Source organism: Monodon monoceros, unplaced genomic scaffold (genome assembly GCF_005190385.1).
Source record: "Monodon monoceros isolate NGI ecotype Baffin Bay Population unplaced genomic scaffold, NGI_Narwhal_1 Super_Scaffold_4, whole genome shotgun sequence".
NCBI classification, from domain to species: domain Eukaryota; kingdom Metazoa; phylum Chordata; class Mammalia; order Artiodactyla; family Monodontidae; genus Monodon; species Monodon monoceros.
In genome coordinates this window covers 49,517,897-49,537,687 of record NW_021703781.1, presented here as the reverse complement: position 1 = coordinate 49,537,687, position 19,791 = coordinate 49,517,897, and positions in this window count along the sequence as shown.

The following is a 19,791-nucleotide window of genomic DNA, read 5'->3' as shown; positions in this document are numbered from 1 at the left end:
CAGCCACAGGGCGCGGAGGCGTGCCGTGATCGGGACACGCTCATCCCAGGAAACTCCAAACAGCTCCTCAGAGCTATCATAAAGGAAGTTAAGGACAGTTCCCTGGAGAAGCAATGATCCAGCTGAGTTCCAAGTTAAGCGGGAATGACAGAGAGAGTTGGCGGGAGTATTCCAGGTGGAGCGAGCAGCATTTGCAAAGGCCTGGCCGCCACCCAGAGAACCAAGGTTGCCTCTGCAGAGTTTTAGGCAGCAGAGCGATAGGATATGGTTTGTGTTTCAAAAGGACCAGTAGGTTATTATCGTTAAACCAGCTTTGGGGGGCTTGTAAATATGTTGGTTTGTGTGTGTGTGTGTGTGTGTGTGTGTGTGTGTGTGTGTGTGTGTTTTGTTACAAAACAAGGAAAGAAAAAACTAAGTCTAGGAGAAGTAATGATTTTAGAATGCATTCTACTCTTGCTTCGCTGTCTAGGACTCTATGGAGGAAGGGAGTCTATCACAGTGATTTTAGAAACCATGACCTATGGGCAAGCCCCACTTGAAACAGTAAAAGTGTCACAAAAGTTGGCTGCAAGTCAGATGTTTGTAAACTGAATCCTGCTTTGAGTGCACAGTGGAAACTTGCTCCGTGAAATAATGATGTGACGAAAATTTTATAGAAGATGGTTTTTATTCAAACAATCACTTATGCCCTAAGTTCTCTGACTTGTAAGTGATGTGTTTTGTAACTATAAAATAAAAACCCTGAGATCTTTTAGGGACCTCAGAGTTCTCGGCTCCAATCACTGCGTGTTTGCGTGTTACAGATGGGGAGACTGAGGTACTGAGGGGTCACACAGATGAAAAGTGGCAGGGCCACCACTCTGCATGGGGTGACACTCTGGCAGATGCTTGGTTAAACTGATCTGTGTAGGCAAACAGAATACTTCCCTCCCCTCTGATACACTTTCAAATGTATCAGATTATCAAGATGGCTTGATCAGCCCTTGGCTTTGTGCTCTGTAGATGCCATCAAGGAAAGGGTGAGCAGTCTTTCATGTTTGGCTTGGTTAAGCCAGGAGACCAAATGAATGCGGGAAAGAAATCATAGCCATAACTTCACTTTGCAGCTGTATTTATCTGGCGGTTCAGTTTGTCAGTTCAAGTGGAAAAAGGACCATAGCGGGTTGTTGGGGGCGGTTCTTTAAGGAGAAATTACAATGGGCATTCTGAAAAGACAATAACTTTTTATTTTGCTATGGCATTTAAAGCCCAGACTTGAATTTCCTATTCATTTAAAGCACCCGCTAAGATCAGGCACAATTTTAACTGTGTAGTAACATATTGCTGATGTTCATCTAGGGAGGAGAAACATTACAGGTTCCAGAATTGGACTGAGGAGGGAACTAGTGAGAGGAGGGCAGGTTGCCGCTATATTGAAGTCTTTTGTTTATTTATTTATTTATTTGGTTGCACCAGGTCTTAGTTGCTGCTCGTGGGCTCCTTAGTTGCAGCATGTGGGCTCCTTAGTTGTGGCATGTGAACTCTCAGTTGAGGCACACGTGTGGGATCTAGTTCCCTGACCAGGGATCGAACCCGGGCCCCTTGCACAGGGAGCGTGGAGTCTTATCTGCTGCGCCACCACGGGAATCCCTATATTGAAGTCTTGAGGGGCCTGGGGAGGGGGCCCTGTTGCTGACCAAGCTTCCCTGCCCTCCTTCGGGAAGCCCTGGTAGGGCACAGAGAGGGTGTGGGAAGTGGGAGGGTAGAAGCTTAGGGCTTTCCACCAGCTTGGAAGCCTTTATATAAGTTTTGGCAACCCACCTGTGCATTACGGGGGTGCCTTGGGAGACAGGCTTAGAAAGGATGAAAGCAGAGCTGGAAGGAGGCCCAGGGAGGTTGGGAGGCCTGGCTGAGGCAGGCTCACTGCCCAGTTCCAGCTCTGGAGGAGTAGCTGAGGGGATCCAGGGCTGGCTCTGCACTTGGCCAGCCATGTGACCATGGGCTAGCTATCTAACCTTTCTAGGTCAGTTTTCTCCTCTGTAAAATGAGGAGTATGTATAACAGTACATATCACATAAAGTTGTTGAGAGAATGAAGGACAATACTGTATCTAAAGTGCTCAGCATGGGGTCTGTTACACGAAAGATTTATCATCATCATTGTCATCATTGCAATGGGACTTGAATTCTGAACATGGAACTTCTGATATTTGGAAAGCAAATTTCTCAAATAATAATGGGTTTATCTCAAGTGTGTATTCACTCCAAGAAGCAGGCACTTCTGTGCAGGATGACAGACTGTGGCCTTGCCAAGAGTCTCTGCACATGAGGGAACCAAGAATCCTCCTGGGGAAGAAAGAACTCTCTCCCAGTTTGGGTGAGAGTAGGAGCCCCCAAGCTTGGTCCAAGGATAAGGGCCAGGGCTGGAGAAAAGGAAGGTGGTTTTGAACATGGGATGGAAATTTTTTTTCTTCAGTCCATTGCCCTTGAACATGTGTAATTTTGAAGGCATAAGAAGAATCTACTTTGGGATCCCTGTAACAGAGAGTGTTCTCTCTAGTTTGGTGGGCACCACGGCGTTGCTTGTGGGTGCCATGGGGACCACACACAGTGCTCTGGCATCCAGAGCTGCTATAGAGATATGAGACCAATAGTATCTCCATCCAGGTCCATGGCTCAGACATCACCAGAATCACTGGATTTTCCACCAGGAGCAACTCACCCTTACTGTCCCACAGTAGTGACAGCCCCACAGACATAGGAAGTGGCAAATGATCCCAGCAGGGGGCCTAAGCGGCAGAGAAGGAAAATGAAGATGTTTGGGAGCGCATGTGCGACGTTCCCTGGCATTCTCAGAAACTGAAAGGGGTCTTTGAGGAGGGGCTGGCAATTCTGGGAGAGTTGATGAAAGCACAGAGAGAGAAGAACAGCCTGTGCTGTGGTTCTGATCCCAGTTTTCCCCTCAGGCTGGTGACCTAGGAAACACACATCGTGCAAGTAAACAAATGATTATTATGAGCCTTAAAAGATCCAGCATGGCCCTGCCTCCTTTTACACTCAGACATGCAAACTGGTGCCAGTTTAAGCAGCTTTCTCAATAGAGCAGGGTTTTTGAAGCAGCAAGTCAGCTGCATTAGTGGGTTGCAAAATCAGTCTAGTAGGTCAAGCAGAATTTTAAAGAATAAAATAGTTTTGAATCCAAAATTGGACTGTACTGCACCTATCAGAGTAGCTGTTGCCTTGTGAAGCCTTTGTTTCCATTCTTTGGATATGTATGTGTGTGTGTGTGTTCAGGGTTGCAATATAAAATGTATTTCTTACAATTGGTTTATAACCTCCCCCCACACACACAAAAAAAAAAAGAGAGAAAAAGAAAACATTACCTTACAGGATGTTGAAGAGCTTTACCTACCCCCAGCAGTCTGTGAAATGGCAGAGAGATGTTGATCTCAATTCCAGTAACTTTCACTTACTGATTGAGAGCAGCAATCAGACCTGTTGGAATATCATTTCTGTTATTTACTAGCAGTGTGACCTTGGGTGAGTTGCTTAGCTTCTCTGTGCCTCATTTTCCACACTGGTAAAGTGGAAGTAATACCTTCTTTGCATTGTTGTTATTAGGATTAGTAACAGTGCACGCGGAAGGCATGTTACAAAGAAGGCGTTCAATTTCTGATAACTCTCCCAGAATTAAATGGGAAGAGGGGGAGAGGGCAGTGAGCAGAGGGCCAGATCTTAAAGATTAGAAGTAGTGTGTCACCAAGGACTCTTTGGTAGAGAGTGATGGACACTGACTCTGCCCATCTAAGCATAAAAGGACCTTACTGGGCTTCCCTGGTGGTACAGTGGTTGGGAATCCGCCTGCCAGTGCAGGGGATACGGGTTCGAGCCCTGGTCCGGGAGGATCCCGCATGCCGCGGAGCGGCTAAGCCCGTGTGCCACAACTACTGAGCCTGCGCTCTAGAGCCTGCATGCCACAACTACTGAAGTCTGTGCGCCTGGAGCCCGTGCTCCGCAACAGGAGGGGCCACTGCCATGAGAGGCCCGCGCACCACAACGAGGAGTAGCCCCCACTCGCTGCAACCGGAGAAGGCCAGTGCGCAGCAGCGAAGACCCAATGCAGCCAAAAATCAATAAATAAATATATTAAAATAAAGGACCTTACTGCCATGGTGATGGAGTGACTCACAGAAGGGCTGTCCAAGCAGGCTTCAGAAATAGAGAAATTTGTGGGAGCTTGGGGATCTAGGCAGCAGGAGCTAATGGGCAGTGTCCTCTGGTGAATCCACTCCTACCAGTTCTTATCCACGTGTTCCTGCTGAAGGAGAGAGTCCACTGGGCTCAGCTGGAGTCAGGTACCCTCCCATTTGCCATGGGAAGCCAGGGCACCTTGACTGGCAATCCCACCAAGAGTGCACACTGTGGGAGAGGGGTGGCTCCCCAAAGGAAACTAAGGTGCTATTACCAGAAGCAAAGAGGATGGATGCTGGGCAGGCAAAACCAAGGGACACTCACTTCAGGATGTGTGCCAGTGTCTGTTAGGCTAGGGCAAAGGGAAATGATAGCAGCTCTCATCCCAAATCCATCCTCAAGATTTTAAAGTGCAATGACCAGGGGACAATTTAGACAAACAAATGAATAATTTCCCAAAAGTCAGCTAAACTCTTATGTCCTGACTGTGGAATCAGGGGATTTTCAACTCTTGTAGTCCAAGAGAACAGAAGTTTGGCCAAGAGGGGAGTTGAAAAGGCAACAATAACAAAAGCTGACACAGGATGCATATCGTGTGCCAGCTGCTGTTCTAAGCACTTTATGAATATTAATTCATTTAATCCTCGTAACAATCCCATGGGCTAGATATTATTATTATTATTATTATTTTCTCTATATTTATAGGAGAATAAAAGGAGGTCCAGGAGGTTAGAGAACATGCCCAGTGTTCCTCAACTAGTGAGGAGTGGCAATGGGATCTAACCCAGGCATTCTGACTCTGGTGCCCAAGGTATTAGTTGCTATTGGACACTGCCTCTCCAAAGGGCAGGGTGGGATGTGGGATACTGGGGGCCGCTTTGGAGGCCCATAGCGTCTCCCTGGCTAGGCACCGCTATTGAACTACAATTCCCAGCATGCAACTGGGCTATCATCTTAACCTCTTCCTCACCAAAAGTTCCTCACTGTCTTGGGTAAAAAGTTTTTTAATGGCAAAGGTGGCAAAATCTGGTTTCCCTAAAGCATGATTATGAGATGAGAGCATAAATGCAGATGTCAGTGGGAGTAATTAGAGGAGAGGGTAATGTTCTAGGTTAAAATATCCTCTGCAGTTTTTACTGTTTGCAGGAAGACATTGGAGGTCAGCATGGGAAAGACTGTTTTTTAACTTGGAACTGTGTACCAGGAAAATGGCAATAAGGGTGTTTTAAAGCACCCATTCTCAAACATGGCTGCACTTTGGAATCAGCTGGGAAAATAAAAAAAAATACTTAATGCTTAGGTTACATCCCTAGAGGTTCTGATTTAATTAGTCTGGAGCATGACCTGGACTTTGAGACTTTAAAAATCGCATTAAATTCTAAAGTGCAGCAAAATTTGAGAATCCTTGTTTTTGAAGGGAAATATTCAGGTGTAGTCATAATGATGAATCAAATTGTGACTAGCTCAAGGAAGCCTTTAAGAAAAAAGAGAGGGAGACACTCTAGGCTCTAAAAGCAGTGGTTCTCAGCCCTGGCTGTACATTAAGATCACTAAGGAAATGTTTTCAAAAAAATACAGATACCTCACCCCAGACCAACTGAACTAAAATCTCTGGGGATGTATTTTAGTGCTGAAGCAACCCCAGAACAGTGGTTCTCAAAGTGTGTTCTTAGATTAGCAGCATCAGCATCACCCAGAAATTTGTTAGAGATACAAATTCTTGGGTCTTACCCCAGGGTTTCTGGGGTGGGGCCCAGTAATCTGTGTTTTCATAAGGCTTCTAGGTGATTTTGATACACTTTCAAGTTTTGAGAACCCCTGCCTTGGGATGTAAGCTCCAGGCAGGAACCTGGTCTAACATGTTCACCAGCAAGCCTTGCAAAGTGTTAGAATGTGCTTTTTTAGTCTGTTATGTTAATGGCGCTCAAGGAACCACACATCCCAGTGTCCATGCCCTGTGCCCCCTCCCCTGGAAGCCAGCCAGGCTGGTCCTCCTTAACCAATAAAATGTGGCAGAAGTGATACTGTTCCAGTTCCAGTCCAGAGTCCCAAGAAGACCCAACAGCTTCTGCTTTGGGGCTTTTAGGAGCCCTGAGGTGCAATGTAAGATGTCAGGCTCCTTGTGAAAAGGCCATACAGAGAGTTAGAAATCCTAAGACTGTAAAGAGAGATCCAGCCACCCTATCATCCAGGCTGAGTTCAGCCCCAAATAGATCTGCCAGGTGAATGCAGCCACAAGAGTGACCACTGGCAAGACCAGCAGAAAAAACTCCCAGCTGAGCCCAGACCAGATCAAAGAGCTGTGAGCAAATAAAATGATTGCTGTGTGAAGCCAGTGAGTTTTGGGTGGTTTGTTAATGCAGGAACAGGAAAAAGAAAAAAGAAAAAAGGAAAAGAAAAAGAAACACTGCTCAATAAATAGTTGTTGAACTAATGGGTAAAAGTGCTATACGGACATGGAGCTGGAACATAGCCTCTCTCCTTTGTCAAAGGAGGAAAAACAGGAGTTGGAAAGAAAGCAGGGATATTCTATCCAGTTGATGAAGAGGGTGGCTAAGACGGGAATTTTGACCAGAAGCCAATAATGCTATACCCATACCCAGACAGCAAAGGCCCACAATGCCCAGCCAAGAATAGAAGAATTAAAGGTACTCTTCTTTTTAAATTTTATTTTATTGAAGTATAGCTGACTTACAATGTTGTGTTCATTTCAGGTGTACAATGAAGTGATTCAGTTTTATGGGTATGTATACATATATTTGTATATGTGTATATATATATATTCTTTTCAGATTCTTTTCCATTATATATTACAAGACATTGAATACAGTTCCCTGTGCTATACAATAGGAACTTGTTGTTTATTCATCCTACATATAATAGTTTGCGTCTGCTAATCCCAAACTCCCAATCCATTCCTCCCCCACCTCTCCTCCCCCTTGACAACCACAAGTGTGTTCTCTATGTCTATGAGTATGTTTCTGTTTCATAGATAAGTTCATTTGTGTCATATTTTAGATTCCACATATAAGTGATATCATATAGTATTTGTCTTTCTCTTTCTGACTTACTTCACTTAGTATGATCATCTCTAGGTCCATCCATGTTGCTGCAAATGGCATAATTTCATTTTTTTATATGGTTGAGTAATATTCCACTGTATATATGTACCACATCTTCTTTATCCATTCCTCTGTCAGTGGACATTTAGGTTATTTCCATGTCTTGGCTATTGTAAATAGTGCTGCAATAAACATTGGGGTGCATGTATCTTTTCGAGTTAGAGTTTTCTCCGGATATATGCCCAGGAGTGGGATTGCAGGATCATATTTCAACTCTATTTTTAGTTTTTTGAGGAACCTCCATATGTTCTCTATAATGGTTGCACCAATTTACATTCCCACCAACAGTGTAGGAGAGTTCCTAAAGGTACTAACTCTCGCTACCACATATTGAGTACTGATTATGTGCCAGGCATACAGATGAAACTTTTTTCCTATATTAGTGTTCACTAACAATATTATATATTTATAATATATATTATACATATGCATTATATAATATATAAATAGTATATTATGTATAATATTATGTAATTACATATATTTGAATTATATATTGATTCTTCTCAACAAGTTTGTATGATAAGTACTATTATTACCCCATTTTACAGAAAAGGAAATGAAAGAGCAAAGAGATTAAATCACTTGCCCAAAGTCACACAGCTACTATTAATTGGAACTCAACCCGTATTTGTCTGATTCCCAAATTTAAGCTTTTAAGCACACAGTAGGGCCAACCTATTCAGAAAAACTGAATAGTGACCCAGATTGTAGAATCTGATAGATCTGAGTTCAAATCTCAGTATTGCCACCACTGGCTGTGGGATCTTGTTCGAATCACTTAACCTCTCTGGGTCTCAATTTCTTTGTGTAAAATGAGATTAATAATGCTGACCTCACAGGCTTTTGACAAGGTCGGGTGAAATTGTGTCAATGAAAGCATTTGATATGAGTAAGTTATCAAATAAGTATGAGGGGTTATTATCCTGTCCTAATCTCATTTACTGAGTTAAATTCCATCCTCCCTCCCCAACTGGCTCTTGTCTCTGATTCTTCCTCCTCTGTTTTATCTCCCTTTGTTGTAAGGGTACCCAAGATTTATTTTAATCAGGTGCGATAAGACATGCAGACATGGAAATAACTGTCATGGAGGAATAAGTTGTGATAGTTTCCTGGAGTGTAAAACAGGAGGCATAGCACACCATGCAGGGGGGCCATGTGGGGAAGCACTAGGGTTGGTCAGGAGGCAGAGGGAGTAAAGAAAAAATGTGGACAAGAGCCTTTATTGCACTAGTTGAATAATCTCAGTGGGCTTTGGGGCACTGGAGCTGTCCCTAATTATCTGGTACCTGCCTCTGAGATGATTAGTGGCCCGGAATGTGAGAGCCCAGCAGAGGAGGTGGTTGGAGATATGGGCTCTGCATTGGTTGGTTTACATGTGAGAGATATGTTCACAGGTGAGTCATTTACTATCTCTAGGAATTGGCTAACCCTGGGAGGGGCAGTCCTTCCAAAGTCAGCAAGGGCCCGGATGTCAAACCTTTAGAATAAAGAAAATAAAAAGACATGCTGAATACATCCTTCCAGCCACTCCTCAACAGGAAGCAACTGACTGTGCTCTAAGAGCACTGGGAACAGCACGGAAGCCTGGGTAACCGCCCATTAGGAGTGGTGGTCTGCAAGGAAGGGAGTAGGAAGGTCAGTGATTCCGGGAGAATTTCAGCCCTGGCACTATTAGTTTACCAAGATTCCAAGCCCATCACAGAGTGGAACCTAGGTAAGCAGGGTGAAAGGCAGCAAGTTGTACTGCTTATGAAAGCCTCCTTGAAGGCAGGACCCACGATTTATTTATCTTTCTATTTCCTTGAATGAATGATTATTCAGTAGGAAAAACAGCTAAAATGGCCTTATAAAAGAGAAAAGATAGAGCTGTGGGCTGGTACTTTTCTTTACTCTAAAAAAAAAAAAGAACTTTGATTTGCTTAATTTTTTTTTTTTTTTTTTTTTGCGGTACGCGGGCCTCTCACCGTTGTGGCCTCTTCCATCGCGGAGCACAGGCTCTGGACGCGCAGGCTCAGCGGCCATGGCTCACGGGCCCAGCCGCTCCGCGGCGTGTGGGATCTTCCCGGACCGGGGCATGAACCCGTGTCCCCTGCATCGGCAGGCGGACTCTCAACCACTGCGCCACCAGGGAAGCCCTGATTTGCTTAATTTTTATTCCCAAAGGTAAGTAAGCTGAGTTTACACATTTTCATAACTCTCTTCAATATTGAGAAGAAACTGAATTAGCTATGGATTGGAGAACGTTGCTTATGTCCCCAAATGAAGAGCCCCTTCTGGCTCATGATGGTGGGAGAAATTGAACCAGCCATGCTTTCTTTCCCTGGTTAAATTTTCAGGTGAGGAAAAAGGATGTAATTGATGATGAAGATGTTGGTGATGATAAGGATAATGACGATGATGACCACTGACACTTAACAGGTGTTTACAATGTGCCAGTCACTGTTGTAGGTGCTTTAGAACCATTACTCCATCTAATCTTAACTAATACACTGTTTGGCTATTATTGACTCCCAATTTATAAATGAGGAAACTGAGACACAGAGTCTAGGCAGCTTGCTCAAGATTAAGAGATTAATCTGGCTTTAAACTGAGGCATTCCACGCTGCTAATCACTCCACAGCACTGTTTCCTTGCTTCAGAGTGGTTTCTTGAAACAAAGATAGTCTCAGCTTATTCACACCCTGGCAGGCAAGAGGTGTGTAAGTGCAGAACCCCAGTGAGGTGACGTGTATTGAGCCTTTGTGCTAGCCTGGGCATGTAACCAGGGTTGATCCTTGGAAGAGCTGTGGCGTATGGGAAGTTTGTCTCTGGGACATGGAAGGAAGAGAAATGGGCTAAGATCTGGTTCTGTCATGGATGAGTTGTATGACATTGGGCACAGCTCTTGAGAACTAGGTTCTGGTTTTCAAAGGAAGCTCTTGCACTGGATGATCTCTACGGATCCTGTCCATGTCAACTGCCCCTGCCAGAAATCCTATTAGAGGCTAGATTATTAGAAAGGCAAGGAGAGTGTTGAGCAGGTTCTTGAACATCCAAACATAGTAGGTAATAGCTATTTGGGTGCCCTGAGGAGGTCTGAAAACCTGCGGCTTAGTTGCCTCCTGCTTCACTTTGTGCCATATGCCGGTAGCTGGCGAATGGATAACATCACTCGTGGCTATTCCTGGATGCTCAGAAAACCTGAAAAGAAGGAAGGAATGATTATTTAGTGAGAAGAATATTACAGGAGACACTGGGGAGGGCAGGGGAGGGAGGGAGGACTTTTCATTATTTTGGTCTTAGAACACCCCAGTGGATATCGACTAAGGGCAGTACTGCCTTCCTGGGAAGTGTTTGGAAATGGATAAGAGCACTTCTGTTCTCACCCTGGCTGCAGTTGTTGGACTGGAAATGCTAACATCCTGAAACTCTTGGGACCTCCACACACAACGAAGAATTGTCCAGGCCAGCATGCTCTGAGCGTTCCCACTGAGGAAGAATAAAAGAAGTTCTCATAGTGGGGAACATAAAAAACTTCTTTGTGCATTTTTCTGAACATTAATCAATAATCCCATTAACTCGGGGAAGCTGAATGCTCTTCACAGAATCCAAAACAAACTGACAGATATCCTCCGGCAAGAACTCTGGAGAGGCTGTGTGGCCTTGGACAAGGCGTTTCATTTCCTTAGGCCTCAGTTTCTCCATCTTTATAGCACTAACATTCTATAACTTCCTAATTCCTCTCCTCAGAAAGGAGAAATACCTTGTAAAAATCGAGGCTTGGAAAGCCTTTGTTTTTCTCATTTTGTGTATGGCAGATACATGTACTGTAGTTAACCGAAATGCATATGGCAAAGCTTAAATCAAAAGTATACAGAAGCATACTTTATTGACTCTACTGACTATAGTTAATAATACAGTGTTGCATATTTGAGAGTAAATCTTGTAAGTTCTCATCACAGGAAAAAAATGTTTGTAACTATGGACGTTAACTAGGCTTATTGTGGAGATCATTTTGCAATATTTACAAACATGGAATCATTATGTTGTACACCAGAAACCATACAATGTTATATGTCAATTATAACTCAATGTTTTGTTTTGTTTTGTTTTCGGTACGTGGGCCTCTCAGTGTTGTGGCCTCTCCCGTTGCGGAGCACAGGCTCCGGACGCACAGGCTCAGCGGCCATGGCTCACGGGCCCAGCCGCTCCGTGGCATGTGGGATCTTCCCAGACTGGGGCACGAACCCGTGTCTCCTGCATCGGCAGGCGGACTCTCAACCACTGCGCCACCAGGGAAGCCCTATACCTCAATTTAAAAAAAGTATTCAGAAGGGACTTCCCTGTTGGTCCAGCGGTTAAGACTCCATGCTTCCACTGCGGTGGGCATGGGTTCGATTCCTGGTCAGGGAACTAAGATCCCGCATGTTGCGTTGCGCAGCCAAAAAAAAAAAAAGGTATACAGAAGCAAATGATCCCAGACTGTTTTTGATAAAGTATGATTTTAGCCATTTAGAATTTTCTCTGGAAATATATTTGAATTTTTCAGAGTCAAACAACAAAAATGTAGGCAAGACCATGGTAGGCCAACCTTCTTACTGGCTCAAAAAAAAAAGGTTATTAGGGAATAAAACAAGCATAATTCTAAGTCACGGTCAAGGTGAACATAATTGGTCAGAAAGCGGTGGCTCTAAGAGGCCTTGCCCCGGAGTGAGACTTGTTTATTAGAATATAAATTTGAAAATATGATTACTCACCTTCCTTCTTCTTCTATTTTATGCGTGAATTATTCCCAAGATAGTTATTAGCAGTCTTTTTTTTCTTAAAAGAGACACTCCTTCATCCTTTCAAGGAGACTATTAACTGCCTTTTTTGTTTGTTTGTTTGTTTTGCTTTGTGACTCTGAAATTAAAAGGAAAAACATGTAACTAGACTGCTCATGCTGGAAACTTGAACTTCATGATGTTGGATTTCAGGCTTGTTGTTTTTGTCTTATCCCTTTAGAAAGGCTCCGTTTTGTTTGGCTTTATATTCTCATTCGGGAAAAACTACGAGCTTTCCATTGCTATCCGTGACTTGTGGCCTTTATTACACTCATTCGTTTCAGTAGAAATGATGACCCAAGAAGGTTGGAATTTGACCCCAGAAAATGACAAGGGAATGACGGAACTGGTTTTGACCATAGGATTAGTGCCCTGCTGGTCCAGGGCAGGATGGGCATCAACAGTGGAAAAGCACTGGGCTTTGACGCCAGCCCCGCTCTTGGCCTCACATTTGCACTGCCCCTACTGCTCCCAGCAGTGGAGCGAGGAAGATGCAGGAATCAGTACTTGCTGGGCCTCCTATGGGCCAGGTGCTCAACTGATCATCTTACCTGGCTTGCAACTGAGGCATTATCATCCTTACTCTGAGGAATCAGAAGCTCACAGTGATTAAACAACTTGCCCAAGACCATACAGCTTGGTTTCAAATTGACTTCTATCAGTTTCCAAATGTTTATCATGTAATTTCTTACTTTTGTTGTATATGAAATTATATAGACAGTTCTTGAGGCCTTGTCTGTGTGAGGCAAGTATTATGTAAAACGTCTGTATGACATTGTTTGTATATATATATATTGTATGAGGCACAGAAGTGACCGAGGCTGACCCAGCCCTGGCTCTGGAGGCTCTCTGGGGAAACCTGGGGGACTCCTTGGTCATCCCAATCCAGTAGGATGCAGTCTAGTGTTGTGGCTACAACTCAAGTCCTAGCTTTGCCACTTACCATCTAAGTGACCTTGGGAAAGTTTTTATACTTCGTCATCCTCTGTTTTCCTCATCTGTAGAATGGAGATAATACTAGTACCCACCTCACAGGATTGCTATGAAGAGGAAATGAGATACTGTAAGATATGTTTAGCATAGAAAGTTATTATCATTCTGATCTGTCTCCTGCTATTCAAGGTACCCTTATAAGAGCCTCCAACTCCTGAAGCTGTCAGAATGACTGAGGGAGGGGGATGAGAGGAAACATCAGGCCTGAGGATGGGGGAGAAGAGACTAGAATGGCAGCCTACCTGACCCAGACTATATCCCTCACCCCCAGGCCTGGGTAATAGGTACCCTAATTCTAGTCTGAGGGTGAATCACAGCCCAGAGATGGCACTTCCTTCTGTCCCCCTCCTAGAATAGAGCCAGATGTCAGAGGGACTCTCAAATGAGAGCATCAACACGCTGAGATGATTGTTCAAGTTTTTTTCAGGAAAACAACACTTTCCCCCTTTTGTCCCTCTTCTGGACCAACATTGAAGTGAGTTGTGATGGACATAGGCTTAAGTGGAGTATCCATCATCTGACATTTGACTGTAATTATATTGCTCAGATTAGAACTAAGTAAACACTGGATTTTTTTTTTTTTTTACTATGGACAAATGAATCTTATTTCTTACTCAGCATATTTGTCTCAGCTGACTCATTCAATAAGTGTGTATGAAGTGTGTTCTCCATATGAGGCACAGCATGGCACCCAAAGAGCTCCTGCCCTCAAACATCACACGGTCTAGGGGAGGAGACAAGAATTAAACAAGAGGAAACAAGTGAGGTGAAGGATGAGTTAGGGGACATTCAGGCTGGTGGGGCAGCAATAGCAGCAATAGAATCCAGACTAAGGTGTCAGGAAAGTTTAAACTAAACAAGGGGCTCCAACTCTGCCTTAATCTATAGCAGCCTCCCCAGGGGCCCAGCTTCCCTGTGGATGTCAGATGGCTGCAGCAGTAGAGAGTGTCTCACTGCAGGCCCTCTGCTCCCAAAGACCTGGGAAACCTCTTCACTCTTTTGCTTCCAAATCCTCACAAAGATGGCCAAGGTTCTAAGAAATAGTTTCTAGGGAAAACCAGGGAACAAGGAGAATAATGCCAAAAAAAAGTTGCAAGAAGAAAAAGTTTTCATGCCTCTGTAGGGAGAGATAAACTTCTCCTCTACTCTCTTAGGTTCAGTACCTAAGACGGTGCAAATTAAACTGACAAAAGGCAGTTTAATAAGAGTGAAAAAAAGTATTTAATTACATACTTATGCACAGGCGTTCACAAAGAAATGTGACTCAAGGAGGTGTAAGAATTTGGGGCTTATATATCTTCTTAATAAAGTATGGAGAAGAGGCTAAACAAAGTAAAAAGGGGTTTGGGCCCTCTGGGGGGGTGGGTAAGTTCTGGGAGGTGACTAGGGCATGTGTGGTAGATAAAAGTTGTTTAGTAAGGTTTGTTGTGCAGATAAGGGTCCTCTCAGGTGATAAGAATTTTCTCCCTAGTAGTTCTTTTCATGGTACTAGAGACAGAGACACATTTAGAAATGGAAATTTATGTTACCTTTACAAAGGGAAATTTATACTCTGCTTTTAGGTAGGAAGGGACAGGGCAGAGAGATAATTGCTCTCAGCTCAAAACAATGCTAAAAAAAGTGGCATATTTTGGGGTTACATACTCTGATCACCTTCATTGGGCCGTGTTTGGGTATTGTGCTTAGAACCTTTCTATCTATATTACATTATATCATTTCTTTTTTCTTCTATTTTCATTTCCAGTTTTATTGAGGTATACTTGACATACAGCACTGCATAACTTTAAGGCATACAACATAATGATTTGACTTACATACATCATGAAACTATTACCACCATAGGTTTAGTGAACATCCATCATCTCATATAGATACATCACATGTCATTTATTTTTCACAACAACTCTATGAGGTAGGTATTATTGATATGCCCTTTTTTTTCAGGTAAGAAAATTGAGGCTAGAGAGGTGAAACGAATAGGTCATAAACCTAGCCAACGGCAGAGCTAGGATTTGAACCTAGGAAAATGAAAAAATTAATTGATCATTTCTTAGTAAGGGCAATTTTTTTGCAGGAGTGGAGATGGGAGATATTATTGTTCCTAAAAAAGGGGTCTTTAGGGAGAATCAAGAAAGGGATCCTTGGGAGGAATTGTAAATCCTTCAGCATCTGGTAGTGCTGGTCACAGAAGGAGCCCAATAAATATGAATGGAGTAAAACAGTGAGGGAGGGCATGAAGAACAGAGTGAAGGAATGAGTCTCAGATGGTCTCTCTCAACTTATCAGGATCCATGCAGCCTTTTCTCCTACCAATCCTAGTCACAGGCCAGCTGGCTCTATCTTCTTCTCTTGCATGTTGCAGCTCCCAGGAATTTGGGAAGTATGGTGGTTGGTTTCCCCCACTCTCTCTGGTCCCTGAAATTCTGACTTTCACAGTGCTGGCTGTGGCTGGAACTCAGTCTCCATGGCTTCTCCAGACGATGCTTCCCTGGAAGACAAGACCATAGGATCTTTCATTTCAAGCATCAGAAGATTATAATAAAGAGCAAATATCAGGAAGTTATAGAGGCTGTGTAACCTTAACAAGATCCTCTGGAAATGGCCCACCTTTAGCTCCTGACGTCCTATAGCATTGTCTTCCCAGAGTCAGACGACAGCCTTGCCACTTGCTACCTGGATGATCTTGGGCAGTTATTTAACCTCCCAGACCACGTCTGTAAAACGCACCCACTTCTTCAGGTTGGAGTTAACACTCAAGAAGTTTGTATATTTGAAAGTCTTAACACAGAGAAACTGCTAAATAAATGTCATATAGACTGAATTGTACCCCCCGCCCTCCAAATTCAGATGTTAAAGCCCAACCTTCAATATGACTATATTTGGAAATAGGCCTTTAAAGAGGGAATTAAGCATAAATGAGGTCATAAGGGTTGGGTCCTAATCCAGTATGACTTGTGTCTTACAACAAAAGGAAGAGACACTAGGGGTACGTTAACAGAGAAAAGACAATTTGAGGACATAGTGGCCAACTACAAGCCACGGAGAGAGGTTTAGGAGAAACCAAATCTGTTGATACCTTGATCTCGGACTTCTCACAGTCTCCAGAACTGTGAGAAGACAAATTTCTGTTGTTAAGCCACCCTATTTGGAATATTTTGTTATGCAACCCTAGCTGACAAATGCAAATGTTAATTACAGTTCTTTTTCTTTCCTTGTTTTTTGAACACACTCAGACATTCAAAGGCAAATCAGAATTTGAACTAGAAAAATTTGACCTGCTTGAGCCCAACTTGAGCCACTAGGACTCAAAACTTGGAAAGACAGCAAAGGGAGGGCAGTCTGTCTTCTCAGTGTCATAGTGAAACACTCTTTACAGGCCTGCCAAGATTACTGAATGATCTAGGCTGAGTAGTGGGCCTTTGCTTGAGTTTCTGTTCACTATTGACCAAAGGCCACTTTGAAGTTACACCAGAACCTATAGACTTGTATCCTGTAGAGATGTAAATGAATCATGAAAGGTAGAAAACATAATCCTCAAGTTATGGCTCTATTGCTTGTAGGACAATCAATTTTTTGTCTAATCCAACCATCTCATGCCAACATCCTTTCTCCAATGCCTGTATAATTCCAGTTCCTCTAATTCTCTTTGGAATCAGTTTTACCACCCTTCGCTAATGAATTGAATAAATCTCCAACATGTGTTCATTCTATACTTGTATAAGAGTTATATTTTTGACTTTTTGAAGAGTATACTTTAAGTGCAAGGAATTCTAGTATTTCTAGAATATAAAGATCATACTTCAAGGTAATAGAAGGCCTTCTTGGATTGTAATTTGCTTTTTTATTTCTAGGTTTTCTGTTTCCATATTAGCAGTTTTAAAGCACTAAGGTTAAGGAAGCATAATAATCTATTAGTTACAGAAGAATTTGATTCCCTCAATAGACAGAGCAAACCTGAAGCCAAATGGTTTTCATCTTTTATTTACTCCTTCTCTCCTTCCCACCTTGCCATGTACTGACAGAGCCCTTTAATCTGGGCTTGTTATTCTAGTTCTTTGTCTCAGGTGGTGGGAAATATCTGATAGGATACAAGGTATAAATGACAGCAAGAGGTTCCTCCAAGGCCAGTTGTATTGAAATAGGGGGTGGAAGCTTTAACTTAGTGGCTTTTGGACTGTAGTTCTTGGGCTTTGCATCTACTTCCCTAAAAGTTCCCTCTCTGCCTCTCCTCCCCATAAATACACGTCAGCCAGAACAACTCCATTTATACACTAAGATTCAGGTAAGATTTCATTTGAACGATCCGTTTCTTAGGAGATTCATTTAACCCAAAGAAATGAAGTTTTAATGATGGCAGAGGCAACTGTGGTATAGTGGAAAGAATCCTGAAGTTTAGGACACATGGTAAGTCCTTGCTTTGCCCTTTACCACCTGTGTAATCTTGTGCCGATTACTTGATTTCACAGTCTTGAGGTCCATATTTATAACCCTACCTTGCAAAAGAATTGTGAGTGTTAAGAGAGATCACGTAAAGTGACGTGTGATTGTGAAGCGTCGCTATGAACAACTTTTCAGGCATTGCCAACATGCAATGGAGGAGATGTTTGGGGACCATAGGAGGAGCCCCTAGAACTCCTCATATCATGCCAATTAGGTGGCCACCTAGTCATATGGCTATTGATTTTAACCTTAGCATATGAGCAATTGCTCCCTCACTAGCTTATATTCCTTTTGCCACCCATCTGGTTCTCCAGTTTCTACTTAAAATTTGGAAGTTTCATGGAAACTCGGCAGGAACAGTTTTATGAAATGTTTTCTCCAGTGGAGCAGATTGTGCTGCTCATCCGAGTCAGTTCTCAAATGAATTTAACACTCAGCCCTGCAGCCTTCATACGGAAAGGCAAGGAAGGCAAAAATGGAGGTGTGATGAACGGTGCCAACTGGGCTGTCTCATGCTTCTGAGTCATTTCAGAACCATTATCATGTCAATAGAAACATCCCCTCTATCCCCTTAGTTTTTGCAAGGAAATGCTATTAGTAAAACAAGGTCGAGAGAAGCAGCTCATTAACACTGTGCTCAGGCTTAAAGACAAAGCAGGGATAAACATACAGAGATACCCTGGTCACTGGATGAAAGGGAAGAAGTAGCATTGGAAAGGTGGGAAGGGAAAAGTCTATGTACATAAAGTAGGGCAGATATCACACAATAATAAATAGCTATTAATTACTAAACATTTACTATGTTCCTGACACTCTGCTTAGACATAAATTATCTTGTTTGATCCTCACGATTGCTGTATTAGTCAGGGTAGGCTAACTGCCATAACAAACAATCCCCAAATCTCAGTAACTTAATAAGGTAAAGGCTGATTGCTTACTCACATCCCCATCCTCCCCAGGACCTTGAAGTTCTTTACTGGACTCGATATCCTCCAGCAGGTGAGGGGAGAGGGAGAGAGTGCTCATGGGGAGGATCCCATGGGAGGGTTCTTTTTTTTTTTTTTAATTATTTTTTTGGCTGTGTTGGGTCTTCGTTGCTGTGTGCGGGCTTTCTCTAGCTGCTGTGAGCAGAGGCTACTCTTTGTTGCTGTAAGCGGGCTTCTCACTGTGGTGGCTTCTCTTGTTGCGGAGCATGGGCTCTAGGCATGCGGGCTTCAGTAGTTGAGGCACAGGGGCTCAGTAGTTGTGGCTTCTGGGCTCTAGAGCGCAGGCTCAGTAGTTGTGGCACATGGGCTTAGTCGCTCCTCGGCATGTGGGATCTTCCCAGACCAGGGCTCGAACCCGTGTCCCCTGCGTTGGCAGGCAGATTCTTAACCAGTGTGCCACCAGGGAAGCCCATGGGAGGGTTCTTAAGGTCGAGGCCTGTATGTGGCGCACATCACTTCTGCCCACATTCCATTGGCCAGAGCTCAGTCACATGGCCCTACCTAACTGCAAGGGAGGTTGGGAAATGTCCACTACGAATATGACCAGGAGAAAAAGGAAACAAGGCATGGTGAACACATAGCGTCTGCCATAACAACTCATCATTACCCCCATTTTACAGATGAAACTTGAGTTTTAGACAAGTGAAGTAACTTGCCTAATAGCACATAGCAAATGAATGGTAGAACCTGGATAAGTTCTTGGTATGATACATTCTTGGTAGAGCCCAAGAACATGACTACAGATTATTAGACTTTGCAACTAGAAAAGAAACTGTCTCTTCTCCTGAGCACTTTCCCTAAGCTTTGGCATTTCCTGAAATTTGCAAGGTAACATGTGGACCTTATGGTTTTCAGGACTGTAATGGAGAGACAATAGTGGGTGAGGACAAGCTAATCCAAAGGTTGTACCTTCGTAATGTACTTGATTCCCTCCAAAGGTGCAGGTCTGGCTCCCTGGCTTGGTCCCAGGTGTTAGATGATAAAATTGAGCTCATCTTGTGCTGCTACAGACCGTGAACCCTTAACCATTGTACATTTTCTCAAAGATTTCTTTAAGATTCTCTTGTTTAATAGCATCTGCTGTGATATAGGTGCAGGGACATCTACCACATTTTAGACTTGAGGACAGGGAATTAGAAGCTACACCACCACTTCCATGTCCCACTGAGCAGTGGTGTCCCAAGTGTGTCACCTGAGGCTTTTACTTCCCTATTCTGTGTTCCGGTCATGTAGAACTATGAATATCTCCATAAACTCACCCTGTTCTCCAGGCCTT